Raw genomic sequence first — 19,777 nt, 5'->3', positions numbered from 1 at the left:
TTCCAGCTGGTTAAACAGACAGCTGGTTGAGTTGACATTTCCAGCTGGTTAAACAGACAGCTGGTTGAGTTGACGTTTCCAGCTGGTTAAACAGACTGCTAGTTGAGTTGACATTTCCAGCTGGTTAGACACAGACAGCTGGTTGAGTTGACATTTCCAGCAGGTTAGTTAAACAGACAGCTGGTTTAGTTGACATTTCCAGCTGGTTAAACATACAGCTGGTTGAGTTGACATTCCCAGCAGGTTAGTTAAACAGACAGCTGGTTGAGTTGACATTTCTAGCTGGTTAGACAGACTGCTGTTTGAGTTGACATTTCAAGCTAGTTACACAGACAACTTGTTGAGTTGACATTTCCAGCAGGTTAGTTAAACAGACAGCTGGTTGAGTTGACATTTCCAGCTGGTTAAACAGACAGCTGGTTGAGTTGACATTTCCAGCTGGTTAAACAGACAGCTGGTTGAGTTGACATTTCCAGCTGGTTAAACAGACAGCTGGTTGAGTTGACGTTTCCAGCTGGTTAAACAGACTGCTAGTTGAGTTGACATTTCCAGCTGGTTAGACACAGACAGCTGGTTGAGTTGACATTTCCAGCAGGTTAGTTAAACAGACAGCTGGTTTAGTTGACATTTCCAGCTGGTTAAACATACAGCTGGTTGAGTTGACATTCCCAGCAGGTTAGTTAAACAGACAGCTGGTTGAGTTGACATTTCTAGCTGGTTAGACAGACTGCTGTTTGAGTTGACATTTCAAGCTAGTTACACAGACAACTTGTTGAGTTGACATTTCCAGCTGGTTAGTTAGACAGCTGGTTGAGTTGACATTTCCAGCTGTTTAGACAGACAGCTGGTTGAGGTGACATTTCCAGCTGGTTAAACAGACAGACAGCTGGTTGAGTTGCAATTTCCAGCAGGTTAGACAGACAGCTGGTTGAGTTGACGTTTCCAGCTGGTTAAAAAGACAGCTGGTTGAGTTGACATTTCCAGCTGGTTAAACAGACAGCTGGTTGAGTTGACATTTCCAGCAGGTTAAACAGACAGCTGGTTGAGTTGACATTTCAAGCAGGTTAAACAGACAGCTGGTTGAGTTGACATTTCCAGCTGGTTAAACAGACAGACAGCTGGTTGAGTTGCAATTTCCAGCAGGTTAGACAGACAGCTGGTTGAGTTAACATTTCCAGCTGGTTAAACAGACAGCTGGTTAAGTTGACATTTCCAGCAGGTTAAACAGACAGCTGGTTGAGTTGACATTTCCAGCTGGTTAAACAGACAGCTGGTTGAGTTGACATTTCCAGCTGGTTAAACAGACAGCTGAATGAGTTGACATTTCCAGCTGGTTAAACAGACAGCTGGTTGAGTTGACGTTTCCAGCTGGTTAAACAGAAAAATAGCTTGTTGAGTTGACATTTCCAGCTGGTTAAACAGACAGCTGGTTGAGTTGACATTTCCAGCAGGTTAGTTAAACAGACAGCTGGTTTAGTTGACATTTCCAGCTGGTTAAACAGACAGCTGGTTGAGTTGACATTTCCAGCAGGTTAGTTAAACAGACAGCTGGTTTAGTTGACATTTCCAGCTGGTTAAACATACAGCTGGTTGAGTTGACATTTCCAGCAGGTTAGTTAAACAGACAGCTGGTTGAGTTGACATTTCTAGCTGGTTAGACAGACTGCTGTTTGAGTTGACATTTCCAGCTAGTTACACAGACAACTTGTTGAGTTGACATTTCCAGCTGGTTAGTTAGACAGCTGGTTGAGTTGACATTTCCAGCTGTTTAGACAGACAGCTGGTTGAGGTGACATTTCCAGCAGGTTAGACAGACAGACAGCTGGTTGAGTTGACATTTCCAGCTGGTTAAACAGAAAGATACCTTGTTGAGTTGACATTTCCAGCTGGTTAAACAGACAGCTGGTTGAGTTGACATTTCCAGCTGGTTAAACAGACAGCTGGTTGAGTTGACATTTCCAGCAGGTTAGTTCAACAGACAGCTGGTTGAGTTTACATTTCCAGCTGGTTAAACAGACAGCTGGTTGATTTGACATTTCCAGCTGGTTAGTTAGACAGCTGGTTGAGTTGACATTTCCAGCTGGTTAGACAGACAGCTGGTTGAGGTGACATTTCCAGCTAGTTACACAGACAACTTGTTGAGTTGACATTTCCAGCTGGTTTGTTAGACAGCTGGTTGAGTTGACATTTCCAGCTGTTTAGACAGACAGCTGGTTGAGGTGACATTTCCAGCAGGTTAGACAGACAGACAGCTGGTTGAGTTGACATTTCCAGCTGGTTAAACAGACAGATACCTTGTTGAGTTGACATTTCCAGCTGGTTAAACAGACAGCTGGTTGAGTTGACATTTCCAGCTGGTTAAACAGACAGCTGGTTGATTTGACATTTCCAGCTGGTTAGTTAGACAGCTGGTTGAGTTGACATTTCCAGCTGGTTAGACAGACAGCTGGTTGAGGTATCATTTCCAGCAGGTTAGTTAGACAGACAGCTGGTTGAGTTGACATTTCCAGCTGGTTAAACAGAAAGTTGGTTGAGTTGACATTTCCAGCTGGTTAAACAGACAGACAGCTGGTTGAGTTGCAATTTCCAGCAGGTTAGACAGACAGCTGGTTGAGTTGACGTTTCCAGCTGGTTAAAAAGACAGCTGGTTGAGTTGACATTTCCAGCTGGTTAAACAGACAGCTGGTTGAGTTGACCTTTCCAGCAGGTTAAACAGACAGCTGGTTGAGTTGACATTTCAAGCAGGTTAAACAGACAGCTGGTTGAGTTGACATTTCCAGCTGGTTAAACAGACAGACAGCTGGTTGAGTTGCAATTTCCAGCAGGTTAGACAGACAGCTGGTTGAGTTAACATTTCCAGCTGGTTAAACAGACAGCTGGTTAAGTTGACATTTCCAGCTGGTTAAACAGACAGCTGGTTGAGTTGACATTTCCAGCTGGTTAAACAGACAGCTGAATGAGTTGACATTTCCAGCTGGTTAAACAGACAGCTGGTTGAGTTGACGTTTCCAGCTGGTTAAACAGACAAATAGCTTGTTGAGTTGACATTTCCAGCTGGTTAAACAGACAGCTGGTTGAGTTGACATTTCCAGCAGGTTAGTTAAACAGACAGCTGGTTTAGTTGACATTTCCAGCTGGTTAAACAGACAGCTGGTTGAGTTGACATTTCCAGCAGGTTAGTTAAACAGACAGGTGGTTTAGTTGACATTTCCAGCTGGTTAAACAGACAGCTGGTTGAGTTGACATTTCCAGCAGGTTAGTTAAACAGACAGCTGGTTGAGTTGACATTTCCAGCTGGTTAAACAGACAGCTGGTTGAGTTGACATTTCCAGCTGGTTAAACAGACAGCTGGTTGAGTTGACATTTCCAGCTGGTTAAACAGACAGCTGGTTGAGTTGACGTTTCCAGCTGGTTAAACAGACTGCTAGTTGAGTTGACATTTCCAGCTGGTTAGACACAGACAGCTGGTTGAGTTGACATTTCCAGCAGGTTAGTTAAACAGACAGCTGGTTTAGTTGACATTTCCAGCTGGTTAAACATACAGCTGGTTGAGTTGACATTCCCAGCAGGTTAGTTAAACAGACAGCTGGTTGAGTTGACATTTCTAGCTGGTTAGACAGACTGCTGTTTGAGTTGACATTTCAAGCTAGTTACACAGACAACTTGTTGAGTTGACATTTCCAGCAGGTTAGTTAAACAGACAGCTGGTTGAGTTGACATTTCCAGCTGGTTAAACAGACAGCTGGTTGAGTTGACATTTCCAGCTGGTTAAACAGACAGCTGGTTGAGTTGACATTTCCAGCTGGTTAAACAGACAGCTGGTTGAGTTGACGTTTCCAGCTGGTTAAACAGACTGCTAGTTGAGTTGACATTTCCAGCTGGTTAGACACAGACAGCTGGTTGAGTTGACATTTCCAGCAGGTTAGTTAAACAGACAGCTGGTTTAGTTGACATTTCCAGCTGGTTAAACATACAGCTGGTTGAGTTGACATTCCCAGCAGGTTAGTTAAACAGACAGCTGGTTGAGTTGACATTTCTAGCTGGTTAGACAGACTGCTGTTTGAGTTGACATTTCAAGCTAGTTACACAGACAACTTGTTGAGTTGACATTTCCAGCTGGTTAGTTAGACAGCTGGTTGAGTTGACATTTCCAGCTGTTTAGACAGACAGCTGGTTGAGGTGACATTTCCAGCTGGTTAAACAGACAGACAGCTGGTTGAGTTGCAATTTCCAGCAGGTTAGACAGACAGCTGGTTGAGTTGACGTTTCCAGCTGGTTAAAAAGACAGCTGGTTGAGTTGACATTTCCAGCTGGTTAAACAGACAGCTGGTTGAGTTGACATTTCCAGCAGGTTAAACAGACAGCTGGTTGAGTTGACATTTCAAGCAGGTTAAACAGACAGCTGGTTGAGTTGACATTTCCAGCTGGTTAAACAGACAGACAGCTGGTTGAGTTGCAATTTCCAGCAGGTTAGACAGACAGCTGGTTGAGTTAACATTTCCAGCTGGTTAAACAGACAGCTGGTTAAGTTGACATTTCCAGCAGGTTAAACAGACAGCTGGTTGAGTTGACATTTCCAGCTGGTTAAACAGACAGCTGGTTGAGTTGACATTTCCAGCTGGTTAAACAGACAGCTGAATGAGTTGACATTTCCAGCTGGTTAAACAGACAGCTGGTTGAGTTGACGTTTCCAGCTGGTTAAACAGAAAAATAGCTTGTTGAGTTGACATTTCCAGCTGGTTAAACAGACAGCTGGTTGAGTTGACATTTCCAGCAGGTTAGTTAAACAGACAGCTGGTTTAGTTGACATTTCCAGCTGGTTAAACAGACAGCTGGTTGAGTTGACATTTCCAGCAGGTTAGTTAAACAGACAGCTGGTTTAGTTGACATTTCCAGCTGGTTAAACATACAGCTGGTTGAGTTGACATTTCCAGCAGGTTAGTTAAACAGACAGCTGGTTGAGTTGACATTTCTAGCTGGTTAGACAGACTGCTGTTTGAGTTGACATTTCCAGCTAGTTACACAGACAACTTGTTGAGTTGACATTTCCAGCTGGTTAGTTAGACAGCTGGTTGAGTTGACATTTCCAGCTGTTTAGACAGACAGCTGGTTGAGGTGACATTTCCAGCAGGTTAGACAGACAGACAGCTGGTTGAGTTGACATTTCCAGCTGGTTAAACAGAAAGATACCTTGTTGAGTTGACATTTCCAGCTGGTTAAACAGACAGCTGGTTGAGTTGACATTTCCAGCTGGTTAAACAGACAGCTGGTTGAGTTGACATTTCCAGCAGGTTAGTTCAACAGACAGCTGGTTGAGTTTACATTTCCAGCTGGTTAAACAGACAGCTGGTTGATTTGACATTTCCAGCTGGTTAGTTAGACAGCTGGTTGAGTTGACATTTCCAGCTGGTTAGACAGACAGCTGGTTGAGGTGACATTTCCAGCTAGTTACACAGACAACTTGTTGAGTTGACATTTCCAGCTGGTTTGTTAGACAGCTGGTTGAGTTGACATTTCCAGCTGTTTAGACAGACAGCTGGTTGAGGTGACATTTCCAGCAGGTTAGACAGACAGACAGCTGGTTGAGTTGACATTTCCAGCTGGTTAAACAGACAGATACCTTGTTGAGTTGACATTTCCAGCTGGTTAAACAGACAGCTGGTTGAGTTGACATTTCCAGCTGGTTAAACAGACAGCTGGTTGATTTGACATTTCCAGCTGGTTAGTTAGACAGCTGGTTGAGTTGACATTTCCAGCTGGTTAGACAGACAGCTGGTTGAGGTATCATTTCCAGCAGGTTAGTTAGACAGACAGCTGGTTGAGTTGACATTTCCAGCTGGTTAAACAGAAAGTTGGTTGAGTTGACATTTCCAGCTGGTTAAACAGACAGACAGCTGGTTGAGTTGACATTTCCAGCTGGTTAAACAGACAGCTGGTTGAGATGACATTTCCAGCTGGTTAAACAGAGAGCTGGTTGAGTTGACATTTCAAGCAGGTTAAACAGACAGCTGGTTGAGTTGACATTTCCAGCTGGTTAAACAGACAGACAGCTGGTTGAGTTGCAATTTCCAGCAGGTTAGACAGACAGCTGGTTGAGTTGACGTTTCCAGCTGGTTAAAAAGACAGCTGGTTGAGTTGACATTTCCAGCTGGTTAGACAGACAGACAGCTGGTTGAGTTGACATTTCCAGCTGATTAAACAGACAGCTGGTTGATTTGACATTTCCAGCAGGTTAGTTAAACAGTCAGCTGGTTGAGTTGACATTTCCAGCTGGTTAGACAGACAGACAGCTGGTTGAGTTGACATTTCCAGCTGGTTAAACTGACAAATACCTTGTTGAGTTGACATTTCCAGCTGGTTAAACAGACAGCTGGTTGAGTTGACATTTCCAGCTGGTTAAACAGACAGCTGGTTGAGTTGACATTTCCAGCAGGTTAGTTAAACAGACAGCTGGTTGAGTTGACATTTCCAGCTGGTTAAACAGACAGCTGGTTGAGTTGACATTTCCAGCTGGTTAAACAGACAGCTGGTTGAGTTGACATTTCCAGCTGGTTAAACAGACAGCTGGTTGAGTTGACGTTTCCAGCTGGTTAAACAGACTGCTAGTTGAGTTGACATTTCCAGCTGGTTAGACACAGACAGCTGGTTGAGTTGACATTTCCAGCAGGTTAGTTAAACAGACAGCTGGTTTAGTTGACATTTCCAGCTGGTTAAACATACAGCTGGTTGAGTTGACATTCCCAGCAGGTTAGTTAAACAGACAGCTGGTTGAGTTGACATTTCTAGCTGGTTAGACAGACTGCTGTTTGAGTTGACATTTCAAGCTAGTTACACAGACAACTTGTTGAGTTGACATTTCCAGCTGGTTAGTTAGACAGCTGGTTGAGTTGACATTTCCAGCTGTTTAGACAGACAGCTGGTTGAGGTGACATTTCCAGCTGGTTAAACAGACAGACAGCTGGTTGAGTTGCAATTTCCAGCAGGTTAGACAGACAGCTGGTTGAGTTGACGTTTCCAGCTGGTTAAAAAGACAGCTGGTTGAGTTGACATTTCCAGCTGGTTAAACAGACAGCTGGTTGAGTTGACATTTCCAGCAGGTTAAACAGACAGCTGGTTGAGTTGACATTTCAAGCAGGTTAAACAGACAGCTGGTTGAGTTGACATTTCCAGCTGGTTAAACAGACAGACAGCTGGTTGAGTTGCAATTTCCAGCAGGTTAGACAGACAGCTGGTTGAGTTAACATTTCCAGCTGGTTAAACAGACAGCTGGTTAAGTTGACATTTCCAGCAGGTTAAACAGACAGCTGGTTGAGTTGACATTTCCAGCTGGTTAAACAGACAGCTGGTTGAGTTGACATTTCCAGCTGGTTAAACAGACAGCTGAATGAGTTGACATTTCCAGCTGGTTAAACAGACAGCTGGTTGAGTTGACGTTTCCAGCTGGTTAAACAGACAAATAGCTTGTTGAGTTGACATTTCCAGCTGGTTAAACAGACAGCTGGTTGAGTTGACATTTCCAGCAGGTTAGTTCAACAGACAGCTGGTTGAGTTTACATTTCCAGCTGGTTAAACAGACAGCTGGTTGATTTGACATTTCCAGCTGGTTAGTTAGACAGCTGGTTGAGTTGACATTTCCAGCTGGTTAGACAGACAGCTGGTTGAGGTGACATTTCCAGCTAGTTACACAGACAACTTATTGAGTTGACATTTCCAGCTGGTTTGTTAGACAGCTGGTTGAGTTGACATTTCCAGCTGTTTAGACAGACAGCTGGTTGAGGTGACATTTCCAGCAGGTTAGACAGACAGACAGCTGGTTGAGTTGACATTTCCAGCTGGTTAAACAGACAGATACCTTGTTGAGTTGACATTTCCAGCTGGTTAAACAGACAGCTGGTTGAGTTGACATTTCCAGCTGGTTAAACAGACAGCTGGTTGATTTGACATTTCCAGCTGGTTAGTTAGACAGCTGGTTGAGTTGACATTTCCAGCTGGTTAGACAGACAGCTGGTTGAGGTATCATTTCCAGCAGGTTAGTTAGACAGACAGCTGGTTGAGTTGACATTTCCAGCTGGTTAAACAGAAAGTTGGTTGAGTTGACATTTCCAGCTGGTTAAACAGACAGACAGCTGGTTGAGTTGACATTTCCAGCTGGTTAAACAGACAGCTGGTTGAGATGACATTTCCAGCTGGTTAAACAGAGAGCTGGTTGAGTTGACATTTCAAGCAGGTTAAACAGACAGCTGGTTGAGTTGACATTTCCAGCTGGTTAAACAGACAGACAGCTGGTTGAGTTGCAATTTCCAGCAGGTTAGACAGACAGCTGGTTGAGTTGACGTTTCCAGCTGGTTAAAAAGACAGCTGGTTGAGTTGACATTTCCAGCTGGTTAGACAGACAGACAGCTGGTTGAGTTGACATTTCCAGCTGATTAAACAGACAGCTGGTTGATTTGACATTTCCAGCAGGTTAGTTAAACAGTCAGCTGGTTGAGTTGACATTTCCAGCTGGTTAGACAGACAGACAGCTGGTTGAGTTGACATTTCCAGCTGGTTAAACTGACAAATACCTTGTTGAGTTGACATTTCCAGCTGGTTAAACAGACAGCTGGTTGAGTTGACATTTCCAGCTGGTTAAACAGACAGCTGGTTGAGTTGACATTTCCAGCAGGTTAGTTAAACAGACAGCTGGTTGAGTTGACATTTCCAGCTGGTTAAACAGACAGCTGGTTGAGTTGACATTTCCAGCTGGTTAAACAGACAGCTGGTTGAGTTGACATTTCCAGCTGGTTAAACAGACAGCTGGTTGAGTTGACGTTTCCAGCTGGTTAAACAGACTGCTAGTTGAGTTGACATTTCCAGCTGGTTAGACACAGACAGCTGGTTGAGTTGACATTTCCAGCAGGTTAGTTAAACAGACAGCTGGTTTAGTTGACATTTCCAGCTGGTTAAACATACAGCTGGTTGAGTTGACATTCCCAGCAGGTTAGTTAAACAGACAGCTGGTTGAGTTGACATTTCTAGCTGGTTAGACAGACTGCTGTTTGAGTTGACATTTCAAGCTAGTTACACAGACAACTTGTTGAGTTGACATTTCCAGCTGGTTAGTTAGACAGCTGGTTGAGTTGACATTTCCAGCTGTTTAGACAGACAGCTGGTTGAGGTGACATTTCCAGCTGGTTAAACAGACAGACAGCTGGTTGAGTTGCAATTTCCAGCAGGTTAGACAGACAGCTGGTTGAGTTGACGTTTCCAGCTGGTTAAAAAGACAGCTGGTTGAGTTGACATTTCCAGCTGGTTAAACAGACAGCTGGTTGAGTTGACATTTCCAGCAGGTTAAACAGACAGCTGGTTGAGTTGACATTTCAAGCAGGTTAAACAGACAGCTGGTTGAGTTGACATTTCCAGCTGGTTAAACAGACAGACAGCTGGTTGAGTTGACATTTCCAGCTGGTTAAACAGACAGCTGGTTGAGATGACATTTCCAGCTGGTTAAACAGAGAGCTGGTTGAGTTGACATTTCAAGCAGGTTAAACAGACAGCTGGTTGAGTTGACATTTCCAGCTGGTTAAACAGACAGACAGCTGGTTGAGTTGCAATTTCCAGCAGGTTAGACAGACAGCTGGTTGAGTTGACGTTTCCAGCTGGTTAAAAAGACAGCTGGTTGAGTTGACATTTCCAGCTGGTTAGACAGACAGACAGCTGGTTGAGTTGACATTTCCAGCTGGTTAAACTGACAAATACCTTGTTGAGTTGACATTTCCAGCTGGTTAAACAGACAGCTGGTTGAGTTGACATTTCCAGCTGGTTAAACAGACAGCTGGTTGAGTTGACATTTCCAGCAGGTTAGTTAAACAGACAGCTGGTTGAGTTGACATTTCCAGCTGGTTAAACAGACAGCTGGTTGAGTTGACATTTCCAGCTGGTTAAACAGACAGCTGGTTGAGTTGACATTTCCAGCTGGTTAAACAGACAGCTGGTTGAGTTGACGTTTCCAGCTGGTTAAACAGACTGCTAGTTGAGTTGACATTTCCAGCTGGTTAGACACAGACAGCTGGTTGAGTTGACATTTCCAGCAGGTTAGTTAAACAGACAGCTGGTTTAGTTGACATTTCCAGCTGGTTAAACATACAGCTGGTTGAGTTGACATTCCCAGCAGGTTAGTTAAACAGACAGCTGGTTGAGTTGACATTTCTAGCTGGTTAGACAGACTGCTGTTTGAGTTGACATTTCAAGCTAGTTACACAGACAACTTGTTGAGTTGACATTTCCAGCAGGTTAGTTAAACAGACAGCTGGTTGAGTTGACATTTCCAGCTGGTTAAACAGACAGCTGGTTGAGTTGACATTTCCAGCTGGTTAAACAGACAGCTGGTTGAGTTGACATTTCCAGCTGGTTAAACAGACAGCTGGTTGAGTTGACGTTTCCAGCTGGTTAAACAGACTGCTAGTTGAGTTGACATTTCCAGCTGGTTAGACACAGACAGCTGGTTGAGTTGACATTTCCAGCAGGTTAGTTAAACAGACAGCTGGTTTAGTTGACATTTCCAGCTGGTTAAACATACAGCTGGTTGAGTTGACATTCCCAGCAGGTTAGTTAAACAGACAGCTGGTTGAGTTGACATTTCTAGCTGGTTAGACAGACTGCTGTTTGAGTTGACATTTCAAGCTAGTTACACAGACAACTTGTTGAGTTGACATTTCCAGCTGGTTAGTTAGACAGCTGGTTGAGTTGACATTTCCAGCTGTTTAGACAGACAGCTGGTTGAGGTGACATTTCCAGCTGGTTAAACAGACAGACAGCTGGTTGAGTTGCAATTTCCAGCAGGTTAGACAGACAGCTGGTTGAGTTGACGTTTCCAGCTGGTTAAAAAGACAGCTGGTTGAGTTGACATTTCCAGCTGGTTAAACAGACAGCTGGTTGAGTTGACATTTCCAGCAGGTTAAACAGACAGCTGGTTGAGTTGACATTTCAAGCAGGTTAAACAGACAGCTGGTTGAGTTGACATTTCCAGCTGGTTAAACAGACAGACAGCTGGTTGAGTTGACATTTCCAGCTGGTTAAACAGACAGCTGGTTGAGATGACATTTCCAGCTGGTTAAACAGAGAGCTGGTTGAGTTGACATTTCAAGCAGGTTAAACAGACAGCTGGTTGAGTTGACATTTCCAGCTGGTTAAACAGACAGACAGCTGGTTGAGTTGCAATTTCCAGCAGGTTAGACAGACAGCTGGTTGAGTTGACGTTTCCAGCTGGTTAAAAAGACAGCTGGTTGAGTTGACATTTCCAGCTGGTTAGACAGACAGACAGCTGGTTGAGTTGACATTTCCAGCTGATTAAACAGACAGCTGGTTGATTTGACATTTCCAGCAGGTTAGTTAAACAGTCAGCTGGTTGAGTTGACATTTCCAGCTGGTTAGACAGACAGACAGCTGGTTGAGTTGACATTTCCAGCTGGTTAAACTGACAAATACCTTGTTGAGTTGACATTTCCAGCTGGTTAAACAGACAGCTGGTTGAGTTGACATTTCCAGCTGGTTAAACAGACAGCTGGTTGAGTTGACATTTCCAGCAGGTTAGTTAAACAGACAGCTGGTTGAGTTGACATTTCCAGCTGGTTAAACAGACAGCTGGTTGAGTTGACATTTCCAGCTGGTTAAACAGACAGCTGGTTGAGTTGACATTTCCAGCTGGTTAAACAGACAGCTGGTTGAGTTGACGTTTCCAGCTGGTTAAACAGACTGCTAGTTGAGTTGACATTTCCAGCTGGTTAGACACAGACAGCTGGTTGAGTTGACATTTCCAGCAGGTTAGTTAAACAGACAGCTGGTTTAGTTGACATTTCCAGCTGGTTAAACATACAGCTGGTTGAGTTGACATTCCCAGCAGGTTAGTTAAACAGACAGCTGGTTGAGTTGACATTTCTAGCTGGTTAGACAGACTGCTGTTTGAGTTGACATTTCAAGCTAGTTACACAGACAACTTGTTGAGTTGACATTTCCAGCAGGTTAGTTAAACAGACAGCTGGTTGAGTTGACATTTCCAGCTGGTTAAACAGACAGCTGGTTGAGTTGACATTTCCAGCTGGTTAAACAGACAGCTGGTTGAGTTGACATTTCCAGCTGGTTAAACAGACAGCTGGTTGAGTTGACGTTTCCAGCTGGTTAAACAGACTGCTAGTTGAGTTGACATTTCCAGCTGGTTAGACACAGACAGCTGGTTGAGTTGACATTTCCAGCAGGTTAGTTAAACAGACAGCTGGTTTAGTTGACATTTCCAGCTGGTTAAACATACAGCTGGTTGAGTTGACATTCCCAGCAGGTTAGTTAAACAGACAGCTGGTTGAGTTGACATTTCTAGCTGGTTAGACAGACTGCTGTTTGAGTTGACATTTCAAGCTAGTTACACAGACAACTTGTTGAGTTGACATTTCCAGCTGGTTAGTTAGACAGCTGGTTGAGTTGACATTTCCAGCTGTTTAGACAGACAGCTGGTTGAGGTGACATTTCCAGCTGGTTAAACAGACAGACAGCTGGTTGAGTTGCAATTTCCAGCAGGTTAGACAGACAGCTGGTTGAGTTGACGTTTCCAGCTGGTTAAAAAGACAGCTGGTTGAGTTGACATTTCCAGCTGGTTAAACAGACAGCTGGTTGAGTTGACATTTCCAGCAGGTTAAACAGACAGCTGGTTGAGTTGACATTTCAAGCAGGTTAAACAGACAGCTGGTTGAGTTGACATTTCCAGCTGGTTAAACAGACAGACAGCTGGTTGAGTTGCAATTTCCAGCAGGTTAGACAGACAGCTGGTTGAGTTAACATTTCCAGCTGGTTAAACAGACAGCTGGTTAAGTTGACATTTCCAGCAGGTTAAACAGACAGCTGGTTGAGTTGACATTTCCAGCTGGTTAAACAGACAGCTGGTTGAGTTGACATTTCCAGCTGGTTAAACAGACAGCTGAATGAGTTGACATTTCCAGCTGGTTAAACAGACAGCTGGTTGAGTTGACGTTTCCAGCTGGTTAAACAGACAAATAGCTTGTTGAGTTGACATTTCCAGCTGGTTAAACAGACAGCTGGTTGAGTTGACATTTCCAGCAGGTTAGTTCAACAGACAGCTGGTTGAGTTTACATTTCCAGCTGGTTAAACAGACAGCTGGTTGATTTGACATTTCCAGCTGGTTAGTTAGACAGCTGGTTGAGTTGACATTTCCAGCTGGTTAGACAGACAGCTGGTTGAGGTGACATTTCCAGCTAGTTACACAGACAACTTGTTGAGTTGACATTTCCAGCTGGTTTGTTAGACAGCTGGTTGAGTTGACATTTCCAGCTGTTTAGACAGACAGCTGGTTGAGGTGACATTTCCAGCAGGTTAGACAGACAGACAGCTGGTTGAGTTGACATTTCCAGCTGGTTAAACAGACAGATACCTTGTTGAGTTGACATTTCCAGCTGGTTAAACAGACAGCTGGTTGAGTTGACATTTCCAGCTGGTTAAACAGACAGCTGGTTGATTTGACATTTCCAGCTGGTTAGTTAGACAGCTGGTTGAGTTGACATTTCCAGCTGGTTAGACAGACAGCTGGTTGAGGTATCATTTCCAGCAGGTTAGTTAGACAGACAGCTGGTTGAGTTGACATTTCCAGCTGGTTAAACAGAAAGTTGGTTGAGTTGACATTTCCAGCTGGTTAAACAGACAGACAGCTGGTTGAGTTGACATTTCCAGCTGGTTAAACAGACAGCTGGTTGAGATGACATTTCCAGCTGGTTAAACAGAGAGCTGGTTGAGTTGACATTTCAAGCAGGTTAAACAGACAGCTGGTTGAGTTGACATTTCCAGCTGGTTAAACAGACAGACAGCTGGTTGAGTTGCAATTTCCAGCAGGTTAGACAGACAGCTGGTTGAGTTGACGTTTCCAGCTGGTTAAAAAGACAGCTGGTTGAGTTGACATTTCCAGCTGGTTAGACAGACAGACAGCTGGTTGAGTTGACATTTCCAGCTGATTAAACAGACAGCTGGTTGATTTGACATTTCCAGCAGGTTAGTTAAACAGTCAGCTGGTTGAGTTGACATTTCCAGCTGGTTAGACAGACAGACAGCTGGTTGAGTTGACATTTCCAGCTGGTTAAACTGACAAATACCTTGTTGAGTTGACATTTCCAGCTGGTTAAACAGACAGCTGGTTGAGTTGACATTTCCAGCTGGTTAAACAGACAGCTGGTTGAGTTGACATTTCCAGCAGGTTAGTTAAACAGACAGCTGGTTGAGTTGACATTTCCAGCTGGTTAAACAGACAGCTGGTTGAGTTGACATTTCCAGCTGGTTAAACAGACAGCTGGTTGAGTTGACATTTCCAGCTGGTTAAACAGACAGCTGGTTGAGTTGACGTTTCCAGCTGGTTAAACAGACTGCTAGTTGAGTTGACATTTCCAGCTGGTTAGACACAGACAGCTGGTTGAGTTGACATTTCCAGCAGGTTAGTTAAACAGACAGCTGGTTGAGTTGACATTTCCAGCTGGTTAGACAGACAGACAGCTGGTTGAGTTGACATTTCCAGCTGGTTAAACTGACAAATACCTTGTTGAGTTGACATTTCCAGCTGGTTAAACAGACAGCTGGTTGAGTTGATATTTCCAGCTGGTTAAACAGACAGCTGGTTGAGTTGACATTTCCAGCAGGTTAGTTAAACAGACAGCTGGTTGAGTTGACATTTCCAGCTGGTTAAACAGACAAATACCTTGTTGAGTTGACATTTCCAGCTGGTTAAACAGACAGCTGGTTGAGTTGACATTTCCAGCTGGTTAAACTGACAAATACCTTGTTGAGTTGACATTTCCAGCTGGTTAAACAGACAGCTGGTTGAGTTGACATTTCCAGCTGGTTAAACAGACAGCTGGTTGAGTTGACATTTCCAGCAGGTTAGTTAAACAGACAGCTGGTTGAGTTGACATTTCCAGCTGGTTAGACAGACAGACAGCCGGTTTAGTTGACATTTCCAGCTGGTTAAACATACAGCTGGTTGAGTTGACATTCCCAGCAGGTTAGTTAAACAGACAGCTGGTTGAGTTGACATTTCTAGCTGGTTAGACAGACTGCTGTTTGAGTTGACATTTCAAGCTAGTTACACAGACAACTTGTTGAGTTGACATTTCCAGCTGGTTAGTTAGACAGCTGGTTGAGTTGACATTCCCAGCTGTTTAGACAGACAGCTGGTTGAGGTGACATTTCCAGCTGGTTAAACAGACAGACAGCTGGTTGAGTTGCAATTTCCAGCAGGTTAGACAGACAGCTGGTTGAGTTGACGTTTCCAGCTGGTTAAAAAGACAGCTGGTTGAGTTGACATTTCCAGCTGGTTAAACAGACAGCTGGTTGAGTTGACCTTTCCAGCAGGTTAAACAGACAGCTGGTTGAGTTGACATTTCAAGCAGGTTAAACAGACAGCTGGTTGAGTTGACATTTCCAGCTGGTTAAACAGACAGACAGCTGGTTGAGTTGCAATTTCCAGCAGGTTAGACAGACAGCTGGTTGAGTTAACATTTCCAGCTGGTTAAACAGACAGCTGGTTAAGTTGACATTTCCAGCTGGTTAAACAGACAGCTGGTTGAGTTGACATTTCCAGCTGGTTAAACAGACAGCTGAATGAGTTGACATTTCCAGCTGGTTAAACAGACAGCTGGTTGAGTTGACGTTTCCAGCTGGTTAAACAGACAAATAGCTTGTTGAGTTGACATTTCCAGCTGGTTAAACAGACAGCTGGTTGAGTTGACATTTCCAGCAGGTTAGTTAAACAGACAGCTGGTTTAGTTGACATTTCCAGCTGGTTAAACAGACAGCTGGTTGAGTTGACATTTCCAGCAGGTTAGTTAAACAGACAGGTGGTTTAGTTGACATTTCCAGCTGGTTAAACATACAGCTGGTTGAGTTGACATTTCCAGCAGGTTAGTTAAACAGACAGCTGGTTGAGTTGACATTTCTAGCTGGTTAGACAGACTGCTGTTTGAGTTGACATTTCCAGCTAGTTACACAGACAACTTGTTGATTTGACATTTCCAGCTGGTTAGTTAGACAGCTGGTTGAGTTGACATTTCCAGCTGTTTAGACAGACAGCTGGTTGAGGTGACATTTCCAGCAGGTTAGACAGACAGACAGCTGGTTGAGTTGACATTTCCAGCTGGTTAAACAGACAGATACCTTGTTGAGTTGACATTTCCAGCTGGTTAAACAGACAGCTGGTTGAGTTGACATTTCCAGCTGGTTAAACAGACAGATGGTTGAGTTGACATTTCCAGCAGGTTAGTTCAACAGACAGCTGGTTGAGTTTACATTTCCAGCTGGTTAAACAGACAGCTGGTTGATTTGACATTTCCAGCTGGTTAGTTAGACAGCTGGTTGAGTTGACATTTCCAGCTGGTTAGACAGACAGCTGGTTGAGGTGACATTTCCAGCTAGTTACACAGACAACTTGTTGAGTTGACATTTCCAGCTGGTTTGTTAGACAGCTGGTTGAGTTGACATTTCCAGCTGTTTAGACAGACAGCTGGTTGAGGTGACATTTCCAGCAGGTTAGACAGACAGACAGCTGTTTGAGTTGACATTTCCAGCTGGTTAAACAGACAGATACCTTGTTGAGTTGACATTTCCAGCTGGTTAAACAGACAGCTGGTTGAGTTGACATTTCCAGCTGGTTAAACAGACAGCTGGTTGATTTGACATTTCCAGCTGGTTAGTTAGACAGCTGGTTGAGTTGACATTTCCAGCTGGTTAGACAGACAGCTGGTTGAGGTATCATTTCCAGCAGGTTAGTTAGACAGACAGCTGGTTGAGTTGACATTTCCAGCTGGTTAAACAGAAAGTTGGTTGAGTTGACATTTCCAGCTGGTTAAACAGACAGACAGCTGGTTGAGTTGACATTTCCAGCTGGTTAAACAGACAGCTGGTTGAGATGACATTTCCAGCTGGTTAAACAGAGAGCTGGTTGAGTTGACATTTCAAGCAGGTTAAACAGACAGCTGGTTGAGTTGACATTTCCAGCTGGTTAAACAGACAGACAGCTGGTTGAGTTGCAATTTCCAGCAGGTTAGACAGACAGCTGGTTGAGTTGACGTTTCCAGCTGGTTAAAAAGACAGCTGGTTGAGTTGACATTTCCAGCTGGTTAGACAGACAGACAGCTGGTTGAGTTGACATTTCCAGCTGATTAAACAGACAGCTGGTTGATTTGACATTTCCAGCAGGTTAGTTAAACAGTCAGCTGGTTGAGTTGACATTTCCAGCTGGTTAGACAGACAGACAGCTGGTTCAGTTGACATTTCCAGCTGGTTAAACTGACAAATACCTTGTTGAGTTGACATTTCCAGCTGGTTAAACAGACAGCTGGTTGAGTTGACATTTCCAGCTGGTTAAACAGACAGCTGGTTGAGTTGACATTTCCAGCAGGTTAGTTAAACAGACAGCTGGTTGAGTTTACATTTCCAGCTGGTTAAACAGACAGCTGGTTGAGTTGACATTTCCAGCTGGTTAAACAGACAGCTGGTTGAGTTGACATTTCCAGCTGGTTAAACAGACAGCTGGTTGAGTTGACGTTTCCAGCTGGTTAAACAGACTGCTAGTTGAGTTGACATTTCCAGCTGGTTAGACAGACAGACAGCTGGTTGAGTTGACATTTCCAGCAGGTTAGTTAAACAGACAGCTGGTTGAGTTGACATTTCCAGCTGCTTAGACAGACAGACAGCTGGTTGAGTTGACATTTCCAGCAGGTTAGTTAAACAGACAGCTGGTTTAGTTGACATTTCCAGCTGGTTAAACATACAGCTGGTTGAGTTGACATTCCCAGCAGGTTAGTTAAACAGACAGCTGGTTGAGTTGACATTTCTAGCTGGTTAGACAGACTGCTGTTTGAGTTGACATTTCCAGCTAGTTACACAGACAACTTGTTGAGTTGACATTTCCAGCTGGTTAGTTAGACAGCTGGTTGAGTTGACATTTCCAGCTGTTTAGACAGACAGCTGGTTGAGGTGACATTTCCAGCTGGTTAAACAGACAGACAGCTGGTTGAGTTGCAATTTCCAGCAGGTTAGACAGACAGCTGGTTGAGTTGAAGTTTCCAGCTGGTTAAAAAGACAGCTGGTTGAGTTGACATTTCCAGCTGGTTAAACAGACAGCTGGTTGAGTTGACATTTCCAGCAGGTTAAACAGACAGCTGGTTGAGTTGACATTTCAAGCAGGTTAAACAGACAGCTGGTTGAGTTGACATTTCCAGCTGGTTAAACAGACAGACAGCTGGTTGAGTTGCAATTTCCAGCAGGTTAGACAGACAGCTGGTTGAGTTAACATTTCCAGCTGGTTAAACAGACAGCTGGTTAAGTTGACATTTCCAGCAGGTTAAACAGACAGCTGGTTGAGTTGACATTTCCAGCTGGTTAAACAGACAGCTGGTTGAGTTGACATTTCCAGCTGGTTAAACAGACAGCTGGATGAGTTGACATTTCCAGCTGGTTAAACAGACAGCTGGTTGAGTTGACGTTTCCAGCTGGTTAAACAGACAAATAGCTTGTTGAGTTGACATTTCCAGCTGGTTAAACAGACAGCTGGTTGAGTTGACATTTCCAGCAGGTTAGTTAAACAGACAGCTGGTTTAGTTGACATTTCCAGCTGGTTAAACAGACAGCTGGTTGAGTTGACATTTCCAGCAGGTTAGTTAAACAGACAGCTGGTTTAGTTGACATTTCCAGCTGGTTAAACATACAGCTGGTTGAGTTGACATTTCCAGCAGGTTAGTTAAACAGACAGCTGGTTGAGTTGACATTTCTAGCTGGTTAGACAGACTGCTGTTTGAGTTGACATTTCCAGCTAGTTACACAGACAACTTGTTGAGTTGACATTTCCAGCTGGTTAGTTAGACAGCTGGTTGAGGTGACATTTCCAGCTGTTTAGACAGACAGCTGGTTGAGGGGACATTTCCAGCAGGTTACACAGACAGACAGCTGGTTGAGTTGACATTTCCAGCTGGTTAAACAGACAGATACCTTGTTGAGTTGACATTTCCAGCTGGTTAAACAGACAGCTGGTTGAGTTGACATTTCCAGCTGGTTAAACAGACAGCTGGTTGAGTTGACATTTCCAGCAGGTTAGTTCAACAGACAGCTGGTTGAGTTTACATTTCCAGCTGGTTAAACAGACAGCTGGTTGAGTTGACATTTCCAGCTGGTTAAACAGACAGCTGGTTGAGTTGACATTTCCAGCTGGTTAAACAGACAGCTGGTTGAGTTGACGTTTCCAGCTGGTTAAACAGACTGCTAGTTGAGTTGACATTTCCAGCTGGTTAGACAGACAGACAGCTGGTTGAGTTGACATTTCCAGCAGGTTAGTTAAACAGACAGCTGGTTGAGTTGACATTTCCAGCTGCTTAAGACAGACAGACAGCTGGTTGAGTTGACATTTCCAGCAGGTTAGTTAAACAGACAGCTGGTTTAGTTGACATTTCCAGCTGGTTAAACATACAGCTGGTTGAGTTGACATTCCCAGCAGGTTAGTTAAACAGACAGCTGGTTGAGTTGCCATTTCTAGCTGGTTAGACAGACTGCTGTTTGAGTTGACATTTCCAGCTAGTTACACAGACAACTTGTTGAGTTGACATTTCCAGCTGGTTAGTTAGACAGCTGGTTGAGTTGACATTTCCAGCTGTTTAGACAGACAGCTGGTTGAGGTGACATTTCCAGCTGGTTAAACAGACAGACAGCTGGTTGAGTTGCAATTTCCAGCAGGTTAGACAGACAGCTGGTTGAGTTGAA

Source organism: Salmo salar, unplaced genomic scaffold (genome assembly GCF_965601325.2).
Source record: "Salmo salar unplaced genomic scaffold, fSalSal1 ptg000071l, whole genome shotgun sequence".
Lineage (NCBI taxonomy): Eukaryota > Metazoa > Chordata > Actinopteri > Salmoniformes > Salmonidae > Salmo > Salmo salar.
This window is presented reverse-complemented; position numbering follows the sequence as displayed.